The sequence below is a fragment of the Rattus norvegicus genome, chromosome 16, assembly GCF_036323735.1.
Source record: "Rattus norvegicus strain BN/NHsdMcwi chromosome 16, GRCr8, whole genome shotgun sequence".
NCBI classification, from domain to species: Eukaryota; Metazoa; Chordata; class Mammalia; order Rodentia; family Muridae; genus Rattus; species Rattus norvegicus.
The window spans coordinates 53,307,964-53,335,778 of NC_086034.1; the positions used below are offsets into that span (position 1 = coordinate 53,307,964).

At 40.4% G+C, this 27,815-nt stretch overlaps 1 protein-coding gene across 50 annotated transcripts in view; it reads right to left on the reverse strand.

The window, feature by feature from the left end:
* The window catches only part of Sorbs2 (sorbin and SH3 domain containing 2), a 313,506-nt gene that overhangs the window by 140,169 nt on the left and 145,522 nt on the right, over positions 1-27,815 (reverse strand). For all 50 annotated transcript variants that reach the window (XM_039094137.2, XM_063275002.1, XM_063275036.1 and 47 more), the window contains exon 2: positions 20,397-20,533. The gene's annotated coding sequence lies outside the window, so the exon portion shown is untranslated. The remainder of the gene's footprint in view (positions 1-20,396; positions 20,534-27,815) is intronic.

Consider the following 27,815-nt stretch of genomic DNA (forward strand, 5'->3'; position numbering starts at 1 on the left):
AAGGAAGTTAAGAGAAGTTCAGAGAGAAAGGTTTTATTGGGGGTGGGGGGCATCACTTGATGATACAGTCATCATGGCAAAGAAGTGGTGGTGTTGGGGAGCTTGAGGCAGCTGTCACACTACATCCATGGTCAGGAAGCAGAGAGAGTCAATGCTAGTGCTCAGCTCATTTTCTCCTTCGAACCCAAGCCTAGGGAATGGCACCGCCTTTTTTAAAAGGGTGAGTCCTCCAACTTCAACTAATTCAATTAAGATGATATCTCATGGGCACAAACAGAGGCTAATCTAACTTTAAGTGTCCCTCATAGTTGTACCTAGAAGTTCATCTGAGGGGATTCCAGATCCCGCCGAGTTGACAATTCTAACCATCACACTTTGCCAAGCACAAAACAGCACCAAGCGACAGCAAAGAAAGACTTACTGGCATCAACACCTACTCTAACGTGAAAACAGTTTTGCATTAAGGTGAAGCTTATGAATATTTATCATCTGAGACATTAAAGATAAGCCACTGTGACTTTGCTTTCCAGGGAGGAAGTGACATCTGGAGACATTTTTAATTGCAATTACTGGGCTATGGAGAGGTGCTAACTGGCATCTCATAAAAGACAGGATGCTATTAAATACCCAACAGCATGCCAGAGAATCCACTCTAACAAATAATCATTTAATCAAACTGCTAATAATGCCAAAGATGAGAAACTTGCTCCAAAGGATCACCTTGGAAACAGCAAGATCTTAAAGATAAATTATGCCATCTAGTTGCAAAATAGGGGTGTCTAGTTGGCACATGGTAACACTGTGCCCTTATTAAAAATGGACTTAAGTAACAATATTATTGTAGTTAGAATTCTTTTCATCTTTCTCTGTAGCACAGTAGGCTTTCAAAGAACACAGTCAGCCTCATCATTCTTTCTTAATAAATTAAGGGGACAACGATGAGAATCATGCCAGTAGAAGACAATGGTATCTGACACAAGCCTTTTCAGAAAGTCCCTAGCTGCTGTGTAAGGAATGACCTTAAAACAAGACTAAAGGGGATAGTTTAATTAAGTCTGGCTGGGGTTCCATTTTATATTTGTTTTTTCAAGCTGTTAATGAGTGCTGACCCATTTAGTCGTGATGCAATGTGTCGCCCGAGTAATTTCTGTCCTTTCTGAGGAACCTCATGGATGCGTTTCTGACGAGACACTATCGCTGGTCTCGCAGTCATAATACTCGATGTTTACATTGGCATCAGTACGCCACATTTCAGACTACAGTGGGAACTTCAACCCAATGTGTAAAGCAGCCACTGAGATGGAAGGCACTCCTTCAGGGGCACCTGCTTGCAGTCACTCAACGTAACCATGAGTATTTCATGGGTTGCTGCAGCACATTAGTCCCTAACAATCCCATCACAGGAAGGATACTTATTGCAATTACTGGTGTACAATGAATGTCTGAGCCTAATTCGACTTAATGGATAAATTATAATTCTGTATTTACAAGGGTGTTTTCTTAGGACACTGACCCATAAATACAAAACTCTCTCTCTGGGGAGAGTGGGTCTTTGAATCGTAGTCATTTCAACATGGCCACTTACATTGTTTCTTGGAGTCACATCAGCAATGGTGAAGAGTTGTTTGGAGCTCTCTTAAAAGCTAGCTGTGGTTAAAAACCAGAGGAAAATTCCAAATAGTGGCAGTATTTTCATTTTCTTGGCTTACTTTATTTTATTTCCTTGGGAAGTTCCAGGTTAAAATGTACTTTCTATAAAACATAATTTTATAAATTCTAACAGGGATACTGATTAGAAATTTGACTAAACAGATTCATGGCTGTTTTCCAAGATTATTTGTTAGAATCCTCTTGAGAGCTAAACAAAAGTCACATGCAATATTCTTCCTTTAGTTTCTCTAGAATTACGTCCTCCTCAACGGGAGAAATACTCAGCAAAGAGGGCGTGTGCATGTGTAACTAAAATGCTTTCAAATGGAATAGGGGCGCTCAAACCTCTGATATTCCCCCTAATTTTCTCAAAATCATAGCACGATGGTATACGTTTTGGCTCAATGTTATTCATTAGCCTTTTAAAAATTTATCTGTAAGAAATATTAATCACAAAACCCTTTATGACACATTCACAATTTATGTTATAATCTTGCAATTCTACAGTTTTACCAACTGTGCAAAATTATCCAACTTCTTAGACTCATAATTTCCAAATCCTCATGGCTGAACACCAGAAAAATAAAATATCCAATGCTGGTCAGTTGGAGGATAGAGGCCTCTGTCCCTGGTTGTCATTTAGGAAAAAGGCTTCTTTCACATGATGTCCCAGCATTGCATAGGTGCTCAGAGACTACAGAACTAGCTGAACCCAAGGGCAGATGGGAAGAGGGGACAACATGGGCATTGGGAGGCAGACTGATGGGGGAATGGACCGTTTTCATTGGCTGGGTATCAGCCATAAGGGTGAATGTGACCTGGCTGTGTGCCCAGGAGGAGAGGAAAGGGGGGTTCATTTAAATGCACAGCATCATGTCTGGCAATTAAATCTCAAGGAAGAAAAAAAAGTCACTTATCCATATACTTGGCAGCTATAGAAATAATGCTCAGTTCTTTTCCTTAAGAGAATGCTGGTTCAAGAGTACAGTTCTGGCTTTGCGATGTGTCAACATGATCTCCCTGTATACTCATAGCAATCCACAAAGCCATCCATCCAGACATTCTGCCTAGATTCTCTTCCTGCTCGTCCAGAAATCATGGTCTTTGTTCTACTTGGTGATTGACAATTCTTGCTTCTCCTCACAGTTACGGATGAGATTTGATTATTGTCACCCATGCTACATAGTCACATGGGGAAGAGTCACTGTGACCTGGAACAAAACCCTGGTCTACTGTCCTCACATTTTCTCTGAGACCAGCGGTTCTCAACCTTCCTAATGCTGTGACCCTTCAACAGTTCTTCATGTTGTGGTGACCCTCAGCCATAGAATTATTTTGTTTCTACTATGTAACTATAATCTTGCAACTGTTACGAATCATAATGTAAATATCTGAGATGGGACCCCAGTTGAGAACCACTGATTTAAACACTCTGGAGGGGAAAGTCACAAGAAAATAACAGATTCTCAGGGCATGGACAAACGGGAAGATTTTGCCACAAAAGATACCTATCTAGCCACAAAGTATACTATTTAAAATATGGTTTAAAAAATGCCAGGTCTTTAATAATGCAGCAGATACTGGGTGGAGATGGCACAATGAAAATGGCATTGAACCAGCAAACAGTGACAAGTTTAAAAAGCCCAAATGTGATTATCAGCCAGAGGCTCAACTACACCTTAACCCAGATTACAAAGTTCTCATTTCAACGTTCTTATTGTTTGTTATTAGAACTAGTGGGATCTGGATAGTTTGTTTGTTTGTTTATTTATTTATTTTTGCTGATTTGTTTTCTCTTAAGACTTCTCCTTTTGAAGGAAACATGTCACTACTCATATCTCAGTAGGGATAACTTCTGAGGCCTGTTCATCTCACTTATTTATATTTATTTACCCTATTTATTTATTTATTTTGGAGTGTATGTGTAGGTGGTATGCTCCTGTGTGTATGTGTGTGTGCACCCGTGTGCCCATAAAATCAAGATAGACTCTGGATAGCGTCCTCTACCGCTGACCACTTTAGTTTGTGAGGCAGGGTCACAAACTAAATGAGCTTATCATTTGAGATAGAAAGGATGGCCAGCAAGTCTTCCTGTCTCACCCTCCAGTGCTCGGGGTATGTCCTTGCTTTATCATACTCAGCTTTGAAGTCAGGTCTGGGGATTTGAACTCAGGTTCTTGGGTTTGCTCAGGAAGTACTTTACACACCGATCCATCTTCCCATGCCCCGATTTTACCTTGATTGCACACCTAACCACATTGATTGAAAGGATCTAACTAGGAGTATCAGACAGCAGATCTGAAATAAATTTGTATCAGTTAAGATGCAAAACCAAAAGTTAAAAAAAAAAAAAGCAGGCAGCTTGATAGGAAGCCAATGAAGACGTCCACATATTTTAATAGTGGGCAGACTATCTGGGTCATTGGTTGGTGGGATAGACAAGAAATCCCGGGGTCTCTTCATTCACAGCCTCTTAGAAGGGAGGGTGCTCAAGCAAGTGCCTCTCCAGCATGCAGTTATCTTGTTCATGCTTCTACAGCCATTACTCAGATCAGGACATGAGGCTCTGTAAAACTGAAAGATGAGTTTAAGCCATGCTAAGACTTTTTCCTTCCTATAGCTAGAAGCTATTTACACCATATGGTCTTTCAGTCATGCAACCTTTTCAAAGTCCCGAACAGAATACTTTATGAAGTTTCACTCTTCTGATTGAGGGTCCTGACTTAAGTAGCTTATTGTCTAAACAGAAAGCAAACCCGTCAGTTCACACAACTAAAATTATGGTTCTTTAAGTTTCTCCAAACCTCAAGAACTATATCCTGGTACATCTACCTGGAATGCTGTATCCTGGTGAGTCTAGCTGGAATGCTATATAGTCTTGTGGGATGGGCCTGCAAAATGGTGTTTAATGTATAGATTTATAACCTATTGGGGCTAGATTCTATTTCTCCCACTGTTGTTGGATTCCGGGGAAATCCTGAGAAGTCAGTCACTAGGAAGCTACGTTTTAAAGAAGATCCAATTCACTAACGTGTTTCAAGGTCATTCTAGGTCATTTCTTTCCCTTTGACCTCAGTGGCTTCTCTTATGACCTCAGATATTTAGATGAATCAAATTTCCTTGAACATGTGATTTTTTATTATAATACCAAGTTGATCATAATAGTTATTGGTTCATAATTATCCTCAGAAATGAGATAAACTATTCACTCATAGGGAGAAGATAGACCAGAGCATTACCTATTTCTTGTTTGCTGTTGTTTGCTTGGTTTTGGTTGGCTTTTTAGAACAAAAAGCCTACAGTGGAGGGCCAAATTCTACTCTCTGCATTCACCTTCTAGAGGTGGTGTTCATGTTCCTTCTCACCAATAGCTTGATAGTGTTTCTAGGCATTCAAAAACTTCAAGAATGAAGCTTTTCTACTAGAGTAGCTCGTTGATGTGTTCTAAGTCTTCAAACAGGGCTTGGACTAGGATGACTCTCAAATTTGGATGTGTGGGAGAGAATGACTGTGCCCTGTCACAAATGACAAGGACATCAGGATTTCTAAGTTTAGACAGAAAATGTATCCACGGCATGTCAAAAGCCTGAGGAGGGAAGTTAGAGCTTCTTTTGTAAAGATCTGATATAGGATAGAACGAAGCTATTTCTGCTTTATACAATGACCGTGGCATTCATATGCCAGCCTCGAGGAGCTGAAGCTATTCTTTTCCTTGACTTCTCATGAGTCCATTTGCAGTCTAGCTCTTCTTTATGGGTAATTTGTAGTCAGTCAGTCATTTTTCTATGGAGGGGGATAAGGTGTTTTATTTGGCACTCGAAGAAACAAAATGACGCTTGTGTGTGCGTTGCACAGAAACCGTGTTGTCCAGGGGCTATTCTGAATGACTGACTACATGGTGCACACATTTAATGGCAGTGAGCAGGGAGAACACTAGATCAGCAGTTCACCTGAAACTCCCTCATAATGAATGAGTAAAGAAGAGAAGCTTAAATCTCTGAAGTAAATGAGTTTCCTGGAGGCTGATAGTGTTTTTCTCTGTGTAATTTAAAAATATGTAGAGAATGGAGTCATTCAACAACATCTGATTTTGTTTTAGATGATTACAAGTTATTTAAAGTAATAAATATTTAAAGATTAAATGTCATTTGGGACAGAAGTAAGTAGGAATCATCACTGTAATTTTATTATTTGCATTCAACTCTCATATCAAGAGCGATGATCACATATTATGTATAGTTTCCCAGGAACTGAAAATGACTTTTTAAAATTACTCTCCGTGGTTTGGCAAACCATGAGGAAAGAATACTCAAGAAAATTAACAAAATGCCTAATAGGCATCCCCTGTCTGTAGAGTGGGTCTGTGTATATGGTGAGATCCCTGTCTATAGAGTGGGTCTGTGTATACGTTGAGACCTTCAGCAAGCATTTGATAGAACAACATCGAATGCTGGAGAAGAAATAGCATGAAAGTTTTCAGCTACCTGCCACATGGGAGTTCCTGAGAAAATGAGAAAGATAAAAGGTCAGTGCAGGAAAGCAAGTCCCTCTCTAGTGACATGTAGATAGTTTTAGTTGAAAACACTGACCTCTTTAAAATAAGTGAGCTCATTTGTCAATCATAGGAATGGTAATGTCAGTATCAGGAGCAGAAAAACAGTTGATTTTGTTCTGAATAATTTGTCACTATACCTGAAAAGCAGAAATATTTCTTTCAGTGATAGCTCAATTTCACAGTAAATGTATGTTGTATGTAATGTGTATAACAGCGACACCATATTAATACACACACAGAGAGGTGGGGGACAGAAATAATTTGTATTTGTTTCACAGAGAAAAACCTTTTGTGTTTTACAACTGTGCATTTCCTGATTTCAGAGTAAGGCAAATTGTGAGGTATTTTCTTTCACTCTGCATAGGACCAAAGTAAACATCAGAGCATGTGCTAAATACCTGAGTTCATACTCAATTGAGAGCTCTTGCTTCAATATTCCAATTCCTGTTGGACTTCCTTGTTTTTGGATGTTTATCTTGAAAATTCATACTGAAAGCCACAAGATGCTTTCCTTCAAAGACGTACTTATTTCTCACAGACCCCTGTAGAAATTCTGGTCCTTAAATAGAGACAAATAGAACAGTATCTTTCCAATCCACAGATGAGTTATATATATACCGATATAAGTGGTCATCACTTTTGGTCATCACTTTTGAGACATCCCTCACTAAGAACCAAGTCCATTGGAGATATACTAACGGAGTGGAAACCTTCACAGAGTATCGGGGTAGGGCATCAGACAGCATCTCCTGTATTCTATGCCAGCCTTGGACTTAGTTTATCATTGAGAGTGACCTTGAACTTCTGATTCTGTCTCTATGTCTCGAATGCTGAGATTATAAGCATGGTCGCCATTTTATCAAATGGAGGAGAAGATGGGGATTGACCTCAGCAAATCACGTGAACTAGGAAAGCTGTCTTTCAACCTACCCACATCCTCAGCCCCTCAGCTGGCTTTTAAACTTCGTAGTCAACACTTTTATGAAGCCACTCAACTCAAATATGGAATCCTTGTTGTGCGTGTCACTTACTTCTAGCTCTTTGGGATTCAGCTTCCATAGTTCGCCATGCTGCTCCTTTACGATTTTAATTTCCTGCTTATTTAGGATGTTACCGTGCATATTATATAAAGTTATATTTGCTTTATGGTAATAATTAGAAGAATGGAAACTTTATGCTACTCTAGCATATGTCTTCTCCCTTCTCTCTTTTATGAGATATGGTCTCATAACATAGCCTAAACTTAGAATTCTCTTCTACCTTAGCCTTCCAGGTACAAGCATCCCCCGAGGCCTAGAATATAATTACTCTGAGATTAATAAGTATAGCAATGTTTTAAATACAAGAAGCTGTAACATTCATGAAACAAACAGAAACAAGGACTAAAGGTAGTCACTCATTCTTATAATCCCTGTACCTGGGAGTAGTCAGAACACTGCTAAGAAATCCTGGCCAAGAGAGTTGCAAGAGCCTTGTAACTAGGGGAAGGGTGATACAGAAGAATCAAGGAATGCTGAGTGGCTAAGGAGGAGTGAAGAAAACTTGTGTAAGATTCCAATCCTGTGTAACTAGATGATCTCATTAAAATGATACATCCCTGGGTAGGGAGGAAGGTAGAAGACAGTACATTCTAAACCTGTTGAGTTTGAGGGATTCGGGAGGCAGGAACTGTAAGTCTGAGTCCTGTGGGACAAAGCAGGGAGAGAGGTGTCGCACTGGAGGGCATCATGGATGAGGCTGTTGAACTCAGGGAAGGTTACAGGGCTACGGGCAAAAAGAGAGAACCCAAGGGAGTAACTGTATGGTGAGGCAAAGAATGGCACACCTGAGAGTGGGATACAGACCCTGTAATCAGAACCTGAAGGAAAATCAGGAGGCTCTAGTGCTCCAGCCAGCATGAGGGAGGAGATGTCAATCAAAAGCAGGGGCTCTCTAGCATCTAATGCCAGAAATCCATGTCTTTCCCTCATCCCCCAAACATCATTTCTTATTATGCAATTCTTGGTTTCTCAGTTTTAATGACAGCAGCATGAGGAGATTCAAAGTTACCCTTCATTTTTATTGGGGCTGCATGATTTCTCATGTGTTTGTTGTTTATTTTAGAAATACTTTTAATAAACTTCACGGATGTTGCTTATGAGGGAATTAAAAACATGCCAACTCAAAGTAAGCCCCTCCGGCATATAATTTTGAATTAAAAGCTCTTGAACGATGACAGATGCAAAAGCGCTCTGACCTTTTATTTCTTAAGAGCAAAGCATGCTTTTTGCAGATGATATGATAGTGTATATAAGTGACCTTAAAAATTCCAGCGGGGAACTGCTACAGCTGATGAATACTTCCAGGAAAGGAACTGGATGCAAATCTAACTTGCAAAAACTAGTATGTACCGATGCTATATATCTTCTATATACCAATTGCAAAGAGAAATCAGGGGAACAGCATCCTTCACAATAGCCTTTAAAAATATGAAATATCGTAGGGTAACTCTAACCAAGCAAGTAGAAGGCTTGTGTGACAAGAACTTCAGGTCATTAAAGAAACAAATGAGATTCAATGCAATCCCCATCAAAATTCCAACATAATTCTCAGATCATGAAAAGGCAATAGTGAACTTCACATGGAAACACATGCGCGCGCACACACACACACACACACACACACACACACACACACACACTCAGGATACTTCAAACAATCCTGAATAGTTAAAGAACTTTTAGAGCTATCGCCATCCCCAACTTCAAATGGTACAGGAGAGCCACAGTAATAAAATCAGCCTGGTATTGGCACAAGAACAGACATATCAATCAGTGGAATCAATTGTTTGTGGACACAGACATAAATTCACACAGTGATGGATACCTGATATATTGTTTTGATAATGGAGCAAGAAATATACACTGGAAAAGAACACAGCATCTCAATAAATGGTTTTGAGATGGCGAAACAAGATGGCTTCATGTACAAAGGACATCAAACAGAAGCATTTGTTCTTGCCAAATAGTTGTGAATAGTTATCACCATCCCCCTGTGCCATTGAGAAGTGTTGAGTACAAACGCGAATCAAAGCTGTGTTTATATATGCTTTGGTGAATGAATTAAATGGTAAGAAATATGTTAAATTGCAAAGCGAAGTCTTTGTTAAACATTTTGTATAATGTACATGGTCTGTCTGTGCATATAGCCACACCACTGCTTACAGTAGATTTGTGGCAGCTGATATATAAAAATAATTAGGATTGTTTGTGTGTCCTGGTCACTTTTAGATCTTTATGAGTTCTCTCAAAACAAGAATCTATCCTTTTTATTTCATTACCACAAAGGCAGTGCTAAAGAGAGAAGACAATACATACTCATTCGCTGATAGACTCAGTCGTCATTGCAGAGTCTCGTGAAGCATAGTGGATAATTATTTCATAGCTAAATAATAAATGCTGCATTTATAACAATTCTATCTAAAAAGGGAGAAGAAATAACAAGCCACATAATTGATCATGAATGCAGGCTTTCAAAGCTCTCTGCCTGTTCTACACTAACCTATTCTCACCTCAAATTTATCATTTATGGGTGTTTTGCACCCGAGGTAAAAGTCTGGAGGTACAAGCTAAGGGCTGCACCATCTGTGTGTCTGCGTATCATTTTGTTTTTGTTACGTTTCAGAATCCTAGGGATGCCAGAAGTGAAAGTAAACTGATGTGCTCTCTCACCTAGAAATGGCCTTCCAATTTGTCCTGCATTTAAGATTCACCTGAAACTTAAGAAATGTAACTATGAGAAGGTCTTTTTCTTCATATTTTTGCTCAAATATTAAATGGAGTGAGAAAACAAATATACCTATATTTATATTGATACTTAGATACAAGATATTATTAATTTAATTAAAACTCAATATACACTTCTCTTAACATAATCTCCTCCTCTCCCCAGAGGCATCCTTTATGTAAATTTATTATATAAGGCTATCCATATGTTTCTTTATCTATGTTAATGTGGGTTTCTAATAGATAGCACTTTCAAACTAAAGTAATTCTTCCCTATGCCTTACAATTTTTAATCTTAAAAGGCTCTATCAGGTTTTATTAATTTTCCCACATGAACTGAGATGTTTCTGTAGTCAGAATATAAAGTTTTACATTGAAAATGGTATGATGTCCATCAAATAGTAAAGGAACTAAAAAATAACAGGAACAAAAGGTGTTATAAAAATTTTGTGATATTATTTCATTCAATGAATACAAAAATTCAAGACATTAAAGGGGTCATCTGTGGTCACTCAGAACAGTATTTTATTAATAAATTCCTAATTCATTCTTGATCTATATAGCCATTCTTACTTAAATGGTTAAGAACAGTTGAATGCTAAATGTACTCAGTTTTAATATTCATTAACAGTATGAAAAGGTCTGCTGTGAAATGTGTCCTATGATACATATGTCCTTATTCGCTCTGAATACTGATTAGAAAAAGACATTTTGGATGCACATTTCATATTATGTAAATGTAAATGACTGGTAGCCTTCTTTTGAATTTCTGTCACAGAAACAGATGAAATAGTATAAGGAGGAAAATATCTCACAACAGTCAAGTGTTCTCACCCCAGCCAAGTAATTATCACTTTGTTTGAGGCTCAGGGTTTTATAAGCTGTGACCATCCACCCGGTGATGGAGCTTGCCACACAAGACAAAGAGAGTGAGTGTCAATTTTATACAAAGCCCGGGAAATGGAATACATTTATCATGTTGTTCAAAAGCAGGATAAGCAATGATGTATTTTATATATAAATAGCTATCATGAAATAAAAATTAGATTTAAGAGCTGGGGAGATTACTCCATTCATAAAGCACTCACTGCAAAGGCTTGAGGACTGGAGTTGGATCCCAGACCCTATGTAAAAAGCCTGGAATGGAGGGAGGTGGGACAAGATGATGTCTGGAGCTTGCTTACCAGCTAGTCTTAGCCAAATCTGGAGGCCCAGGTCCCAGGCAGAGGCTTCATCTCAACAAATAGGGCTCTTGAGGAATGCTATCTGTGGTTGATCTCCGGTCTCCACACATAGGCAGCCATACATACACATGTGCACGTGTGAACACACATGTGTAAACACACAGTAAGTAAAGAACCCCCACTCTGTTAAAGGGAACTTCCACTGTTCTTTTTACAAACCATTGCTCACCTGATAACTTTTCATTGCTTTAGTTCCTCGTAAGCCACATACATACTTTCCTTTATTTCAAATAATTTTTTTCCTGTGAAATTTAGGACTTATTTTGCCTTGAATAAAAATAATCATAATGTATACAAATAAAATGTCAATAATTTAATTTTATGTCAGAAACACAATTAGCATTCTTCCTCAGACTCTATGACAAAGAGGTGATATTCTGGACGCCATTTGCTTCTCTGTAAAGCAGGTGTGTTGTAAGGGTCTTCCTGGAGCAGGCAACAGACCCCATCTCCAAATCTTTACTACCTTGAGCTCAAAGTTCAGGCTCAATCAAGAACATGCTGTTGAATGCAATGCAGAGTCCACGCCATGCCTCTGAATACTCAGCCCTGCGGGCACACAGCGAGGTGGTTTCTAGTCTCAGTGTGTCTTTACAAAACAGTATTTGTTTTTAGGTGGCTTCTCATACTCACCCATTGTTAGTTTACCATTCAGTAAACACAGAAAACCTGACAGACACCTCTCAGGGGTAGAGGATATGTTGGTATGCTGGGAGCTGTCCATTCAATCACAAACACGCACGTGTGTGTTCACACACAAGAATACTTACAAATACGAGCTAGAAAATATTATTCATCTATGGATAAAACTATATTTGGAGAACTGGTGTCTTGGTTCAGAGGGTTTAAATCACTTGTCACACAAGGTGGATGACACGAGCTCAATGGCCAAGCCCCGGAACCCACAAAAATCGAGACGAATGGCTAATATTTGGAATTCTAGCATGCCTAGAGGAAGATGGGATGGAGACACAGAAAAATAGCCTAGTAATTCGTGGACAGGCCAGTTTGGGGTAAACAGAGCTGCAGGTACAAGAGAGACTATGCCTCAATAAAGTAGAAGGAGAGAGCTGACTCCTGAAAATTGTACATGTTCCCCACACATGTGCTACGCCTGGGTCCAACTGTGTGTGTGCATGCATGTGCTTGTGTGTGTGTGCATGTGTGTGCATGTGTGTGTATGCATTGCCACACCATCACATACACTTTATTACATAAAATTTAAAAAGCAAAAAACCTGTATTTGGTAATTATTTGATTCTCTGTTCATTGAAGTCTTCTATATATACTATCATATAACTTTTCCAACATTCCTGGGTGTTTTTAAAATCGAACATCTGAAAGATCAAATCAAACAAAACCAAGAGTATCATGTATGACTAAATTCTAAGCCAGCAAACGTCTCGGGTTTACAAAGTTGAATGAGTAGAGTACCACTGAGATGAATGCCTGTCGAGAGCAATTAAATCAATTGGAAATTTTACTTGGAGCAACATTTTCAATGGGTTAAAATAACCAAAGTGTTGTGCTTTAAACATGTATGTTACACATATCTCCTCCTCAATGTCACATAAGTGTCTATGTGGTATGAGGGTGTGGATTTGTGTTCCTACATGGTTTTATATATATCTTTGTATGTGAGCATGTGTCTGTGTGTGTGCAAATCAGAGGTTTTCATCATGTATCTTCCTGCACATTAAGAAAGGATCTCTTGTTGAACTGGAGATGGGTGATTCAGCTAGTCTAGCTAGCCAACTCATTCTAGAAACCCTTGCTCTGCCTCTGGGTCCCTGGCTATACAGGCAGGCTGCCTTGCCTACCTAGCACTTCTGTGGAAACTGGAGTTTGAATTTAGTTCTTCCCACTTTCTTACTGAGCATCCCTATGGGCCCTCGAATGTTGGATTTCACATGGGCATCCTTTTCCCTATTAAGTCAAATTCAGTCACGGTCACTAAAGTTCGGGTGCAGATGAACTTTAGGATGGGGCAGACATGGGTGGTCCCACTCTGTTCTTAATACTAAAATTGTCTTTTCACAAGAGTAAAAATTTTAATATAAACTGCATTGAGTTATTAGTGCTCTTCTCTTTGCTGTGCTGACAGGTTGTTTCAGATGGCCTAATCATAACTTTTAGGTCTTAGTAGGTCTATTTGCGCCTTTTGTAAACTCCTTTCATTTTTTACCTATATTTTCCTTTATATGTAATATAAAAGTTAAAACTGGTTATAATTTGTAAATATTTCACTCAAGAATAATAATGAGTCCTCTGGATTCAGTAATGCAATTTTTCAATATAAGTAATCAGAGATCCTTGAGGTTCAGGGAATCAGAAAATACACCAAAGGAAATATGGAGTATCTTGTGGAGCCAAAAAAAAAATCCTTAAAATGATAGAAGTATGTCAAAGAGACACGGGCAACAATAAACAGAGCCACCCAAGGCCCAAACTGGAACAACGAGAGAGAAGGAAATAACAGATAGCCTTGGATTAACTGAACTGGGAGAGCTATTCATCTCAGTCCTGAGACAGAACAGCCAACAAAGCCACTGAGGGGCCAGAAGTGATACAGTCCATCATGGCGGGGACAGTGTGGCAGCAGGAGGAGGAGGTGGCTGACGGTGTTGCATCTATAGTCAGGAAGCAGAAAGAGATGAAGTCCGGGGCTTATCTAGGTCTCTCCTTTTTATACAGTCTGCGATCTGAGCCTGTGGCATGGTGCTGTCCACATTTAGAACTGAGTTTTCACACTCCATTTAACCTAATCTAGACAGTCCTTCACAAACATGGCCAAAAGATTGTCTGTTTGGTGATTTTATTTAGATCTTGATATTAAGCATCACATGACTCACAATATGAAACAAATGTCCATATGTTCACGATGACATTAGTAAATGAAGTAGATTTAAATTAATGGAGTAGAGTTACAAGTAATCATTGTAGAAGAAAGTCAACCTTTGAGATGTGGAGCCTATACAGTAACATAGGCCACTAAAGGTGAGCCTTTGAAGGTTTCAGCCCTCAGGTTCAGATTTGGCTTACTGCTTCCTTGTCTGGTGACCGTGTAAAAGTGATGAGCAAAGGTCTCCACCATGGAGCTGCCTTACCCTGCCCACCTTATACCCTATATCCACTGGAACTGTGAGCCAAGATTAACTTTTCTTCCCAGAAGTTTTTCTAGCCTATATTTTATCACAACAATGTTCAAAAAAAAGCTAAAAGTAAATATAAAAAGGGGATAGAAAGCCCCTTTATAGGAATGAAAACTGTTGCATGCTGCCTTAGCCAGAGCGTCAAAGACAGTGTCAGTGTCATATGTCCTGTTGATACGGTGCACTCATGTGATCTTATGAGACCAGCACTTGCTCTGAGGTTTCCTTCTTCCAAGCCAGTGAGCCCAGGCTAGTTATAAGAAAAACATATGAGAAATTTCAATAAAGCAGTCTACAAAATACCTGACAAGTATTCCCCAAACTGTCACAGCCCTCAAACACAAGAAAATAAACTGTCATAGTTAGGAGGAGCCTGAGGAGGAATGATTAAATGTAATATGATAGTCTGGAAAGGATCCCAGGACAGAGAAGGTCATTATGTAGAAAGGAGGAGAAAGCATGGGGTTTAGTTATAATGTCGTTGTCAATGAGGTTAATTATAGTGGGATATCATCTGATATAAGTTTTACTAATAAACATGAAACATAACTCTTGCCTTCATAGGTCTTCTATAAGTATCAAATTGTTCTAAAACAAAAAGTTTGGTTGAAAAATTAGAAATTGAAATCTATTTACATTTTAGTGTGAATCAGTCAACAATAATAAAACACAAGTGTCCTGTGATGCATACATGCCCGTCTTCTTCTAGCTCAGGGGCTGTGGACCATAGTGTATGTGTATCTTGCAACCCAGCGTTAGCTATCTGAACCTCTTTTCCCCTCATTATCAAATAATGAGTTTGCCAGAGATATCTATTTCTTTTTTTTTTTTTGGTTCTTTTTTTTTTGGTTCTTTTTTTTTTTCAGAGCTGGGGACCGAACCCAGGGCCTTGCGCTTCCTAGGTAAGCGCTCTACCACTGAGCTAAATCCCCAGCCCCTCAGAGATATCTATTTCTTAGCAAGACAGATGTGAACATAAGAGAAGAAATATCTTGGGAGATAAGAAAAAGTTATGGTGGGACCTGGAGACCCAGGGAGTCTTCTGCCAAGTTCAGGGAAGAGAACAGACTACTTTCTCCTCCAGTCTGGTCCTTTCTCTCTGTGACTATGTGGTAGACCAGTTGGCTTGCACGGCTCTGTGACTATAGGACTGATTCACAGGTTCATTTCCACTCTGTGATTACTCAGGAGAGAGTGCAGAAATGAGAGAAGCACTGAGCAGATGCATTTTATCCTTACACACATGCCTGCACGTCAGCACCAGTGTGGAAAACCGTCTTAGAGAGCAGGGCAGACTCTAATATGACAGTAGGGTGTGGGCATTGTAATGATTAAGGTGGTTTTTAACTCCTCCTTCTCCATACCATTCTTCCTCTTTCCCCACTCCTCCTTCCGAGTTATTCCTGAAGATCAAACTCAACTCAGGGTAACATTCATACTTGGCAAATGATATACCATTGACTTTGCTTAGCTCCCTGTACTGTCTCCTATTTCAATACTTCTTATTTTAAATATCCATATTTGATGACTTTTCTGTAGATGAGTGCATTATCTTGCTGTGCAAATAATCCTCTTTGATTATTTGGGAAGGACACTCTGATCTTGACCTGATCTAAACAACATTATTTTTTTTCCAGAAAAAAAAACTATTTTATATAAGTTTAGGCTATTGTGATATATCCTTAAGGAATACATAAGAATGAAATGGCTCATTTCTTTCTGGTAGTAAATTAATCACAAAATGATTTTAATTCAGAGGTATTTGCCTTCCTAAATCACAACTGAAGTCATTTGTGAAAAAGCCCTTTAATGGCCTAGAGAAGCATGTGCTTGGGCATGGGTGTGGCATCTTTGTTCTCTTCCTTATGAGTATTACGGATAATGGAACTGCCAGAAAGACTAAACTCCTGGGTGAGGGTGCACTTAGTGATGCTCTCCTTAGCAGGAATGTTCTGGATTGCTTTGCCTTGTTTTCCCTAGGGCCTGCATTTGAGTGTTTTGTTTTCATTTTTGCTATTCATTTCATTTTTATATGCCAATAGATCTTACACCGAGCATAGTGAAGCTGGTGTTAAGCCAGCTCCGATACACATTGACTCCACACTTGTTGTTGCTCTCTGACAGTGCTTTATGTACTGTGGACTCAGACAATAGCCACTTTTCAGGTTAGCTACAAAATGTAAACTATAATGCAAGTACACACTGCCAAATTTAAAACACACTGTAGTTTCTGGAAGGAAATTTTCTGGAATTTCATCTGATCGTGAATCTGTATTCATCAATGTCGTTCAGTTTAGTCTAATGACATCTTTATTGAGCTCACTGATTAATTCCCCTGAAATGTCCTCAGGTTGGGTACACACTGTCCAATTCACAAAATGTCAAGGTGGATCTTAGTTTTTCAGGTGGCTTTGAGTCTTACGATGGTCTCAGGGTCATGATGACTTTTCTGAGAGCAACCCATGGAAGTCCTACAAGTAACTACCGTATTTTCCTTGGAGATTATTTCCTATGTCTTGAATCCTAATGCTTGATGCTCCTGAAGAAAGGATTAATATCAAAAGGATTTTGATATTCAGCCAACAAAGTTTAAATGACCAACAAAGGAAGGTTTGTTGATCTTGATCCTGATCCCGATCCTGACCAGTTTTGTTTCTGAGGTCACGGATTTGCTGAAGAAAGCAAAACCATTCTCCAGTCCTCCCTCCAGTCCCCCTGCGCATGCCCGCAAGCACCCAGGTAAACACACACTCATGCTTGCACTTTAATGACCCGGTCCCATTAAACTGTTCACGTACGCAGCAACTCTGGGTCTGCAAGCCTTTCTGAGAGAGGCTGACTCCACCAACTCCTCCTTTATTCTCAGTTTACATCACAAGGATTAGCAGCAAACGTTTCAGTGCTTACAATGTTCCCTCCCTATGAGTATATCAATTGAGCAAGCGGGTGGAGCGGGAGTCTGGGGAAGTTTATTATTTTTCCACCAATATATTTGACACCACCTTTAAAGAGCGAACAAAAGGCACACTGTCAAGAGGACAGACCTGGACAAAATGTTACTGTTTGTTCTTCGCAAGCACAGAGGTATATTTAAGCAAAGAAAGACATTCCATAGCTCTCTTGGGACTTCCGTCCTTCGGCTGAATTACACCAGCATGTTCACGCCACTCTGTTCAAACCATGCTGGAATTTAAAATGCAGACTACTATTTGCCAGTGCTTAAATACTGCATCTACAGAAACCCATATTAGACTTCTACTTGTCCTCAAAATATCATAGAATAAATAGGAAGAAATGTGTATACACATGAAATTACAGTAGAGGTTGTGGAAATAGCAAGTGCCCTTGTTTGACAGCTTCTGTACTTATACAACAAAGCCTCTAAAGTCCAGAAGTCACCTGGTTTGGGATTAGGTTTCCAATCCAGGCTTGCTGACATGAACAGAGCTTTTGGCAAACTTGGGCCGGGTTTCGAGCAAGGGTGGGTAGAATGCTTCATTCATGTGGAGCCTATGTGAAAAGGCTGCCTCGGCTAGGTTCCTCCTTGAGTTTCACATTCAAACAGGCCAATGCTTCAAAGTAAAGTTAAAACAGAGGGGCATGGAGGAGGAGGGAGAAACAGGCCATCGGATGATGGCTCATCAGGGTGGGATTGCAGTCTGCTGTTGTGTAAACTTACGCCTTCCCGTGTCTTTGATTTTGCATCTATACTAATGGCGTTACTACAGGCTCTAGGAACAAACGTGCACCCCGCATGCTCACCAGGCTTCCCAGTGCTAAGAGGGACCATTCCTGATCCTCAGAGATCCTTGGCAGCCCTGAAGCCCTTGCTCAAAGAAACAGGGGCATTCAAAGTTAGACTGTTCCCAGAAATAGATGACTGATATGTTCTTTATAATGTAGATTCCAAGAGGCCAAGGAGCAAGGCATTGTTGCTGACCCTCTCCCAGCATTTCCTACTATAATCCGCATTCTAGAGGGAAGAACTCCATGTGCTCCTACTTGAGAAGGAACATTCCTGAAACATTCCCCCTCCCTCTGCCTCCTTCAAGTCCTGTCTGGTGGCTACTGGCTTCCTTCCTTTACAAGGCTCACAGAGCAGACTGTGAGCTCCGTGGAGCCGCAGACTGAGATCTCACAGCCTTCCTGGCTGGATTAGGCTCCTAGCCTCCAGCAGAAGAGAAACAATATTCAGCTCCTAGAGTAGGAAAGAACTCCAGAGGAAGCAAACGCATTGTGTATGAAGTTTTGAACGTGAAGACAATGATAGCTGAGCCGATTAATGATTAGAAGATATGTTCACGTTTTGTCAGTTTCAGGAACCACTTTGTATTTTGTTTTCTTAAATCCTTTATTCCCATTCACCAAAAAAGTCTCACTAAAACTTTCGGCTACTGAAGATTTTTTTTTTTTAACTTTTGTTTTTCTTCTGCCTCTTCTTTTGAAATATTGGTTTTGTTACTCAAAGATCACTGTGCCATTTAAATACTTGGGTTCTTCATTTGTTGTTTTTTTTTTTTTGTTGTTGTTTTTGTTTGTTCATTTTAACCAAAAGTCTTTTGGTAAAAAGCATCTTGACATGCTAAGGATTTCAGTATATAAAAAAAGCAACAATTAAACCTCAAGGCATGTGGTAATTTGGGGAAGCAGGACACTTAAGTAGGGAGTGACAGGACTGGTTCTGTGAACTGTCTTTACTATTTGCTTTTAGACATCTTGAGTTGTTAGATCAGCAGCTCTCAACCTGTGGCTGGGATCCCTTTGAGGGAGGAACCACCTTCCACAGGGGTCGCCTAAGATTATTGGAAATGTTAGATGCTTTCATTATGATTCGTAACAGTGACAAAATTACAGTTATAAAGTAGCAAAGAAAATACTTTTGTGATGGGGCAGTCACCACGGCTCGGGGAACTGTATTAAAGGGTCGCAGCATCAGGAAGGTTGAGAACAGCTACCTTAGAAAGTCAACATGGTAAACGAGCTTTGCCAGGAAAAAAATCTTCTTAAATTAAAGGTTCCTTTAGAAATGAAGTCTAGGGGCTGGGGATTTAGCTCAGTGGTAGAGCGCTTACCTAGGAAGCGCAAGGCCCTGGGTTCGGTCCCCAGCTCCGAAAAAAAAGAACCAAAAAAAAAAAAAAAAAAAAAAAAGAAATGAAGTCTAAAACATAGCAGCAGGAGGACCGAAGCCAGTAAATTATCTGAAGGAATTGCTATCAAAGCATTAAGCAAAAAAAAGAAGAAAAAAAAAAGGCCTTTTAACTGAACATAGTAAATACTCACAATCAAAGTAAATGGTATGTTTGAGGTTAAAGTCCACAGATCAAAGTACTTTGCAAAATGTCAAGTGCAGGCATAAGGAGGTGGGAAGGGGGAAAGCCAGAAAACTATCCAAAAAAAAAGAAAAGAAAAAGAAAAAGCTTACTGTTGCAGTAGAGAAAAACCTGTCAGAAAATCTACCTCATACAAGAGTCACTTAGATAAGATTCAGCTTGGGTCAGGGATTCTCAAAATCAGTCACCCAAAGTGCACTAGACATATAAAAACCCAATAATGATCATCATAATAAAATCCCCTAACCAACTTCTCACTCCACACAGGCAGTGACTTAGACAGCGTTAAGTGGGGAACAGACTCTTCCACACCCAAGTGCTGTCTTTACCCTGGTGGGCTTCCTCTTGTTGACTTTAAAGCATGCCTTTAGAAAGTTAAAATAAGAAAGCAGTCTAAACAACTAAATGATGGTGTCTACAGGTTCTCTCAGCTCTGTGGCAGTCACGCCTAATGAAAGCTCCAAGACAGTACTCTGCAGTGGTCAGGTCTGTGTGCGAGCCGCCGCCCCAGGGACAGAGAGAGGGCTTTAGGCTAAGTTTACAATCACACTCACAAAATGCTTGATGCTACTGCTGCATCCCGGCACATAGCGTTTACCTGGGAAGCCTTCAGCCTCCTCCTATGCTTACTAGAACCTTATTTCAGAGACACTAGTCAGGACCACACCAGAAAGCAAGTAATTCCTGAATAAAATCCTTACCTAGAAGAGGCTGGACTTCACAGTTGCTCCAACAGAGGAAGTAGGAGTCGCTGGCCTTTTACATGTAGATTGTTTATTTAGCCCTTTTTAAAAGGTCTTGACCTCCAGAGGTTTAAGATTAAGTCCAATCCAAGTGCCTGCAGGGAGGAAAAGGAGATGGGGGTCAGGAGAGAACTCGGAATGAGAGAGGCAAAGAATCTCAGCTGCGGGGTGGTGCTCCCAGCCTGCGAGCATTTGAGCTATTTTCAGCATTACCAGCAGCTGGACTTGTCTGTGAAGGGATGAAAATGCCTTGCCCGGTTCGCCACCCCCACTGGGGGGGGGGGGGGCTGGACCAACACAAACCAGGAAACCCACAACAACTTGGTTCATTGTGCAAATATTCATTGAAATTTTGAGGAAAGCTGCCAGCCAGCGCTTTTGAAAGCAACACACACACACACACACACACACACACACACACACACTCTGAATCTTAAAGGAACACTGTACCTTGCTCCAACCGTGATGTTTTCAAAAGAGTTTACCTGAGCGGTAGAAAGTAAGATGTTAAGGCGTTTTGAGGGAGACTTCTGATTACCTCCTTGCTTGTTCACAACTGATCCTAGTGCAGCATTTTTAGACCTCAGGTAGGAACATCAGCTACCAGCTCCTTCTTAAAACCACAGGCAAATGGTTTCCTTCTAGCACAGACCGACGTGTCTACTTTAACTATGCTATTTTTGAAAGCTACTGGGTTAAGCTGATGACATTTCTTATCTGCTGGCTAAGACTGGGGACCATTCAGTGACACGATACAGAGAGGCTTCTACCTCCGAAAGCCCAGCGGGGGAAAAATCATTCACACCGGGTCACTAACCATGACAGGCAAACTTAGGACTTTTATTTGGTTTTCAGAATGAATAACCACATTCTACAAGTTGTATTTGGACATTTCCTTGATTAACATTTATGTGGCAAGCATCTCTCAGCTCACTGTATACTGGGAACTCTGGGAATACACAACTGAGCAGATGAGCGTTGCTTTGACTTTTAAGGATTTGCTGTACTCAGCTGCAAGAATAAATAAAAACAGAACCAAGGTCTCTTTTTACCGAGAAGGGAGGAGAGGATACGTATGCAACACTGTTTCGTTAGGTCCTTGCTTTATCACTGTCCTACCTTGCTTTCTATGACTGTGATAAAACACCATGACCAAAAGCAACCTGGGGCGGAAAGGGTTGATTTCATCTTAGGGATCCAGTCCTTCACTGAGGGAAGTCAGTTCAGAAACTCAAGGCACTAACCTGAAGCCAGGACTGAAGCAAAGACTAGGAAAGGTGCTTACTGGGTAGCCCAGCCTGCTTTCCAGGACCACCTGTTCCAGAGTGGCCCCACCCACAGTAGGCTGGCCCCTCCCACATTAATCCCCCATTGAGACAATGCTCTATAGGCTTACCCAAAGGCAATCTCTCAATTAAGGGTTCCTCTTCCTAGATGCCTCTTACTTGAGTCCAAAAACTAACCAGCACAGCCATTAGGAAGGAAAGGCAGTGACTATACCCAGTGAATATTGCAATTTTCTTTTTTAAAGTCTTAATTCCTTGAAGATGAATTTCCCCAATCTTTTCTTCCTTTATCAGGCAACACAGAACCATAGGAGCAGTCAGAAAGCAGTGTTTTACTCAAGAGCTACAAGAGGACTCTCCCGTCACTTTGTACTTTGTTTCGAGACAAATACAAAACCAATTTCTTCTTTGCATCAATGACAGCAGGATTGATTTTTCAAAACATAGTGAGTCAAGCATGGTAGAGAATAAGAAATGTCACGTGACTCTTGCAAGCAGCATGCTATAATACTTATAATCATTATAGAATAATGCAGTTTTTTATTTGATTAAATAGTCATGTTTTATCAAGCGTTAATCATCTACCAGTTTAAATTAGATACTTGTTTTCCTTGTTGAGTGAGAATTCTACCAATAAAGATTTGAACCCTCTTCTCAGGCAAGTTTCTTAAAGTTATTTTTGTATGCTCCTTATGATAGTTTATTTTAAAAAGAACCATTTATTAAATATAGTTCCTTGAGAAACTGTGAATGTTAATGAGAGAAGTAAAAACTGACTCCTTGACCACTAAGTCGACGATTCTTTCTCATTCCTGGCAGCTGGCTTTCCACACCAATCCTGTGGGTCGTGCACTGCCTTACTTGCACCTGCATGGTCATGTTACCTCAAAATCCACACTCAAACAAAGAGGTCAAAGGTCTGATCCCTCGTCCATTTAATATCAATCCTGTTGTGCGCTGTATCTCTCCAAAGTCTTTTTTGGTTCCAAAGATCCCGAGCTGGGATCCAAATAGCTCCTTTCAACTCATTCAATGTCTTAGAGAACAAATTAAGATTTAAGCATATTTTAAAATGGTAAAGGATGGTCAATTCTGACTTTTCTATGTAATTCGTGTGACTTTTATCTCAACAGCGATACTAATTACATTCATTCATATTCTCTTTTCTTTTGTAAATACATCAGGTTTGAATAATTCATCAGTGATTATATTTAAGTGAGCCCCTTACTTGTTTTGGAGATGTAAGAACAGTAGGCAAAATATCTGGGCAGAGATGTGGGCTCTAAGAAAGAAAGTAGGACCTAGACACGAGAATCCTAGTTCAAATCCAAAGTGAGACCAGTTGGCTCCGTAGTAACTGAACGTCACGCACTCTGTGTATGCACTGAATAGGTTTCAGAGTAGGGAGAGTCTTAGATGGAGATTAGTGGACACAAAGTAGAATCAAATGAAGGGCAGCTTACTTGTGCGTTTTCTTGTCTCCCTCCAGATACTTACCGAGAATCTAGACGATTCTGAGGTCAATGCTGTGTTAGAACAGTGTTCACTGAGACAGTTTACATAGACCAAACCATCCTAAAGGGTGTTCACACCCCAAGGGAGGAGCTTGCTAACTCAAATAATTCAAATAACAAATTAAGGGTGTCTCTGGTAAGACAGATACACGATTTGGCAGAGAGAGAGAGAGTCTTTCTGTTATTCTTCCCTATACTATGTCCCACCCTTAATGAATGAATATGCCAGTTTAGAGTATGAGTAACCTCGCCAGCCTTTCAAATACACTCCTCAGTGTTGCAAGTGGCCCCAGAGTGTTGCAGCTTCCACAGAACTCCATAGAAATAAACCCCCACTGGAAAAGAACATCTGGGCTCACATTGGCAGCCTTCAGGAGTTTCTACTGAGGCTCTGTTGCATAGCACTAGCTTAGTACATAGGTGGCTTTGGGTCTGTCCCCTAGCACAACAAAACAGACAGAGGCAAACAAGAAACACCCCTCTTCCCTGCCCTCAATGCCACCGTTCACTGCTGGCCTTGCTTTTCAGGTGGTTTGGTTTTGTGTGTGTTGGGGATGGGGGTGGTAATTTTAGAAAAACTTTAAAAACATGTAATGGCTCGAGGCTGACAGGCCAATGTGTGTGGCTACATTTAGCGATTATTTTTAGATAGCAAGATGATTTCCAAGAACTTTTCCGTGCAACTTCTTGAATTCGTGTAGTTTAAACTTGTAAAAATTCTTTTCTCAAGAGAACTCAGAATTCCTAGTCATTGTTCATCACTTCCTATTATTTGGGGGTGAATCTTGGGAGGAAGGAAGTGACCGGCGTTTTCCCAGGAATATTGTTTTCAAGAGTTCACTGCCGTTGAAAAGTGAATTGTGCTGCCGCTACCTGAAGGCTTTCATAGCCTTCCTCAGCTTAGTGACATTGTCTAATCCAGGAGAACAATGAGTCATTCTCTTAGGGGAATGCTTTAGTGTTTGGAGCAGTGAGACCCTCCAAAGCACTCCGAGGATGTATTGAGAAGAATGTCAATCAAACTCTCCTGCTACAGAGACTACAGAAATCTGATAGAGCTGAGTTAAAGAGAGGCATGCAAAAGACGGTAAAAGAAGTCGGAGTTAGGCGCAGTTGCTTGCTCCGGCCATCCTCATGGAAGTGAAGAGTGTACAAGAAAAACACTGCCTTTCATTTTATCCTGCAGCAAACATCTGTCAGGACATCCTTGGGTCTGCTGTGCACTGAATCAAGCATCAGTGGCCTGACTTGGGAAACTGAGGCCCAAGACAGGGTCTGACCAGTCCCGAAACCCTCCTCTATACTTGTACCCTGAGTTAAACTGTAAGTTGTTACCAGCCTCAGAACCTGTCTCTATTCAGGGTTACATAAATCCCCCTGAGAGCTATCTCATCACACTTCTGATTACTTTCACTGCCTAGTTGAGGGTGGTATGGTAAGCTCTGGTTTTCAGAAGATTATTTTGTACTCATATGTACCGTTATGCCCCAAGACTGGGTTTTATCAAGTGATCTTCCATGGAAAGGTTAACGGACTAATATTATCAGATTCAAGTTTTGTAAAAACAACTTCTTACATTTTTGTTAAAACTCCGTTTTCTAATGAAAACTTTACCGTGTTTAATGCCACCACTCGAGGGGCTGGAGAGAGAGAGTGAAGATCTGTCGCTGCGTAACCATGAGACCTGAATTTGGGTCTTGGAGCACCAACCTCACAAGCTGGGAATGGCCTCATGAGTGTCAGGATCTTAGAGCTAGGAGAGAGAGGATCAGAGGCAGGAGGTTGCTGGGACTTACTGAGCTCAAGGTTCAGGGAGAGACCCTGACTCCAAGCAACAAGGCAGAGGGTGATGGAACAGAACTCACAGTGCCTTGGCATACGTGATGACCTTGGATTGGAACACCTCCATTCTCTGTTTAGTCATTGATGATATACAGAACTCACCATGCCCTTCCTCAGAAAGGCTTTCAATGGCCCACCCAGATAGGCAGAGTTTTCTCATTTTAGTTCTTTCATTTTCTTTCTTCTTTCTTTCTTTCTTTCTTTCTTTCTTTCTTTCTTTCTTTCTTTCCTTCTTTCTTTCCTTCTTTCTTACTCTTTCTCTTCTTTCTCCCTTCCTTCATTTTATTATTCTTCTTCTTAGTTTCTTTCCTCCCTCCCTCCCTCCCTCCCTACCTCCCTCCCTCCCTCCCTCTCTCCCTTCCTTCCTTCTTTCCTATTCTTCCTTTCCTTCCTTCCTCTCTTTCTTTTCTTTTTTGCCAAACACCCCCCCCCCATTTTCTTTGTGCAGTCCTGGCTGTCCTAGAACTTGCTCTGTAGACCAGGCTGGTCTCAAACTCAGAGATCTACCTGCCTCTGCCTCCCAAGTGCTGGGATTAAATGCGTGTGCCACTGCCACCACCACTTGGCTCATTTTTTAAGTCTTAGGGAGCCATATTCCCCCTCCCCTGCCAGGTCAAACCATTTATTTTAGGGATTGCCCCATTGCTGCTCCCTCTTGCATTTGCATCACCCTTTCCTTTAGTCAGTGTGATCTCCACAGGTATCAGACCTGTCCCTGGCAAAAGTAAGTCCTCCACACCACCTTGATGGATAAATAAATGATTTACTAAATTCCTCAAAATATTAAGCAACACGAGTACATTTTTCTTATCTATCTGCCAGAACTTGTAAAATACAGTTTCTTATGTAAAACACCCCCCACCAGTAACAAATCTTACTGGATATTTTAATTAAGCAGGTGTTTTCAACCACAGGGACTTTTGGGAAGTTTCTTTGTACCTACACATTCAGCAAAAAATCTGTTGGAAGAGGCAAATGTCATGTGTTTCCCTTCGATTTAATAAACTATATTATCTATATAATTTGTACTTATTTTAAAATAAATTTGAATTCAGTTGTCTGTACACACATAAATCATGTCTTTAGATTTTTCTAAGAACCATCTGACATTCTGTTAAGGTGGATGAACCCCTCAGATGGGAATATTTCTTCTGATTGAGAGAAAGATTTATTATTCTTTGTTTTATGAGGTGGTTATACCTGATATTTAAAGGGAAGTTTCTGAACATAGAGTTAGGCATGAATTAAGCTGTACCAACAATACTACCAACAACGGTCATACCAGTCTCCTTTTCATAGTCTGAAACCCTTTTTCATTTGAGTTATACATTGGTTAGAACCACAAATGAATAGGCAGTCAAATCTTTAGAAACCAGAGGACATGAAAACTTGTCTTCAGGCAAAGGGGCAAATCAAAGCCACCAAAAGAGGAAAGGAGAAACGTAGTGGCCATTGTTGCAAAGTAGGAATCACAGGCTCATTGAGGTCATCCATGGAGTGGTCTTTGCTGTGTGTACTACAAAGGGACTATGTAAGCTTTTGTGTCACTGGACTCACAAATGCTTGGCACAGGCTGACAATGTTTGAAAATGTGTTACCTGCTCTCGATTTTTGTATGTTCTTTGATAATATGTAAAATATACTGAGATCATCACAGGGCAGGATGAAAATATATTTTCTGAGTCATTAGATAAATGAATAAATTAACTCAGTGATCCATGGCATATTTCAACAATTATCATTACAGGATCACAAAGGTTCATTTTGCGTATGAAATATAAGTGGATTTTTACCCCTGATGTTTGCCTACTACTGAGATCCTTAGGCTCTTTTTGCATGCTACAGAGATGACTGATGTCTGTCCATCACTGGGGAGTTTCAGAATGGGGGTTTCACATTGTAAAGACCATGCCAGGGTCAGAGGATTGGAACAGTAAACCTCATTCTCTGCTCTTCAAGGAAAGGAGAGGAGCTAAGGGTTTAATCGATCACCAGTGGCCAATAATTTAATCAGTTGTGCATGTCTAAGTAATGAAGCCTCTGGGGGGAAAAAGGACAGAGTTCAGAGAGTTTGTGGATAGCTGAAGAAAGAGAGGCTCCTGAAGGGAGTGTACACGTTCCTAGTCCTACAGGTGTGTTTCCTCCTCTGAGTCCTTTTTATGTCACTCACAATAAACCAGCTAATATGTTTCCCCAAGGCCTTGGTTCACTCTAGAAAATTAACTGAACAAAGGCAAGGGAGATGGAGATCCTGACTTGGAACTGATAGTTCGTAAGCTGGGTAAAGAAATACAGGGTTTGCGACTGACGCCTGAAAGTCGGGAAGCCCATAGCCTGTAGAATGTGATTCTATTGTCTAGAATCTAGAATCTACATAGTGTCAGAACTTAGAATGAAGGCTGCCTGGGTGGCATCCACTATAACTGAGCTGGGTGCTTACTGGTGGGAGACATTCACAGTTCTTTTGAAGTCTCAAAAGTTTTGTGTGTTAATTATCATTAAATAAATGTATAGGAGAAACTGAGGCTGACTTTTCCCACTAAACCACACACACACACACACACACACACACACACACACACACACACACACATATAATACAAAGACAGTCTCTCTCTCTCTCATACACACACACACTTGAGCGCACACACACACTACACACTATACACAATGCTAGAAAAGTGTCCTCATAACTCATGAAGATGCAGTATAAAGAGGAGTTGACCAGCATTCAA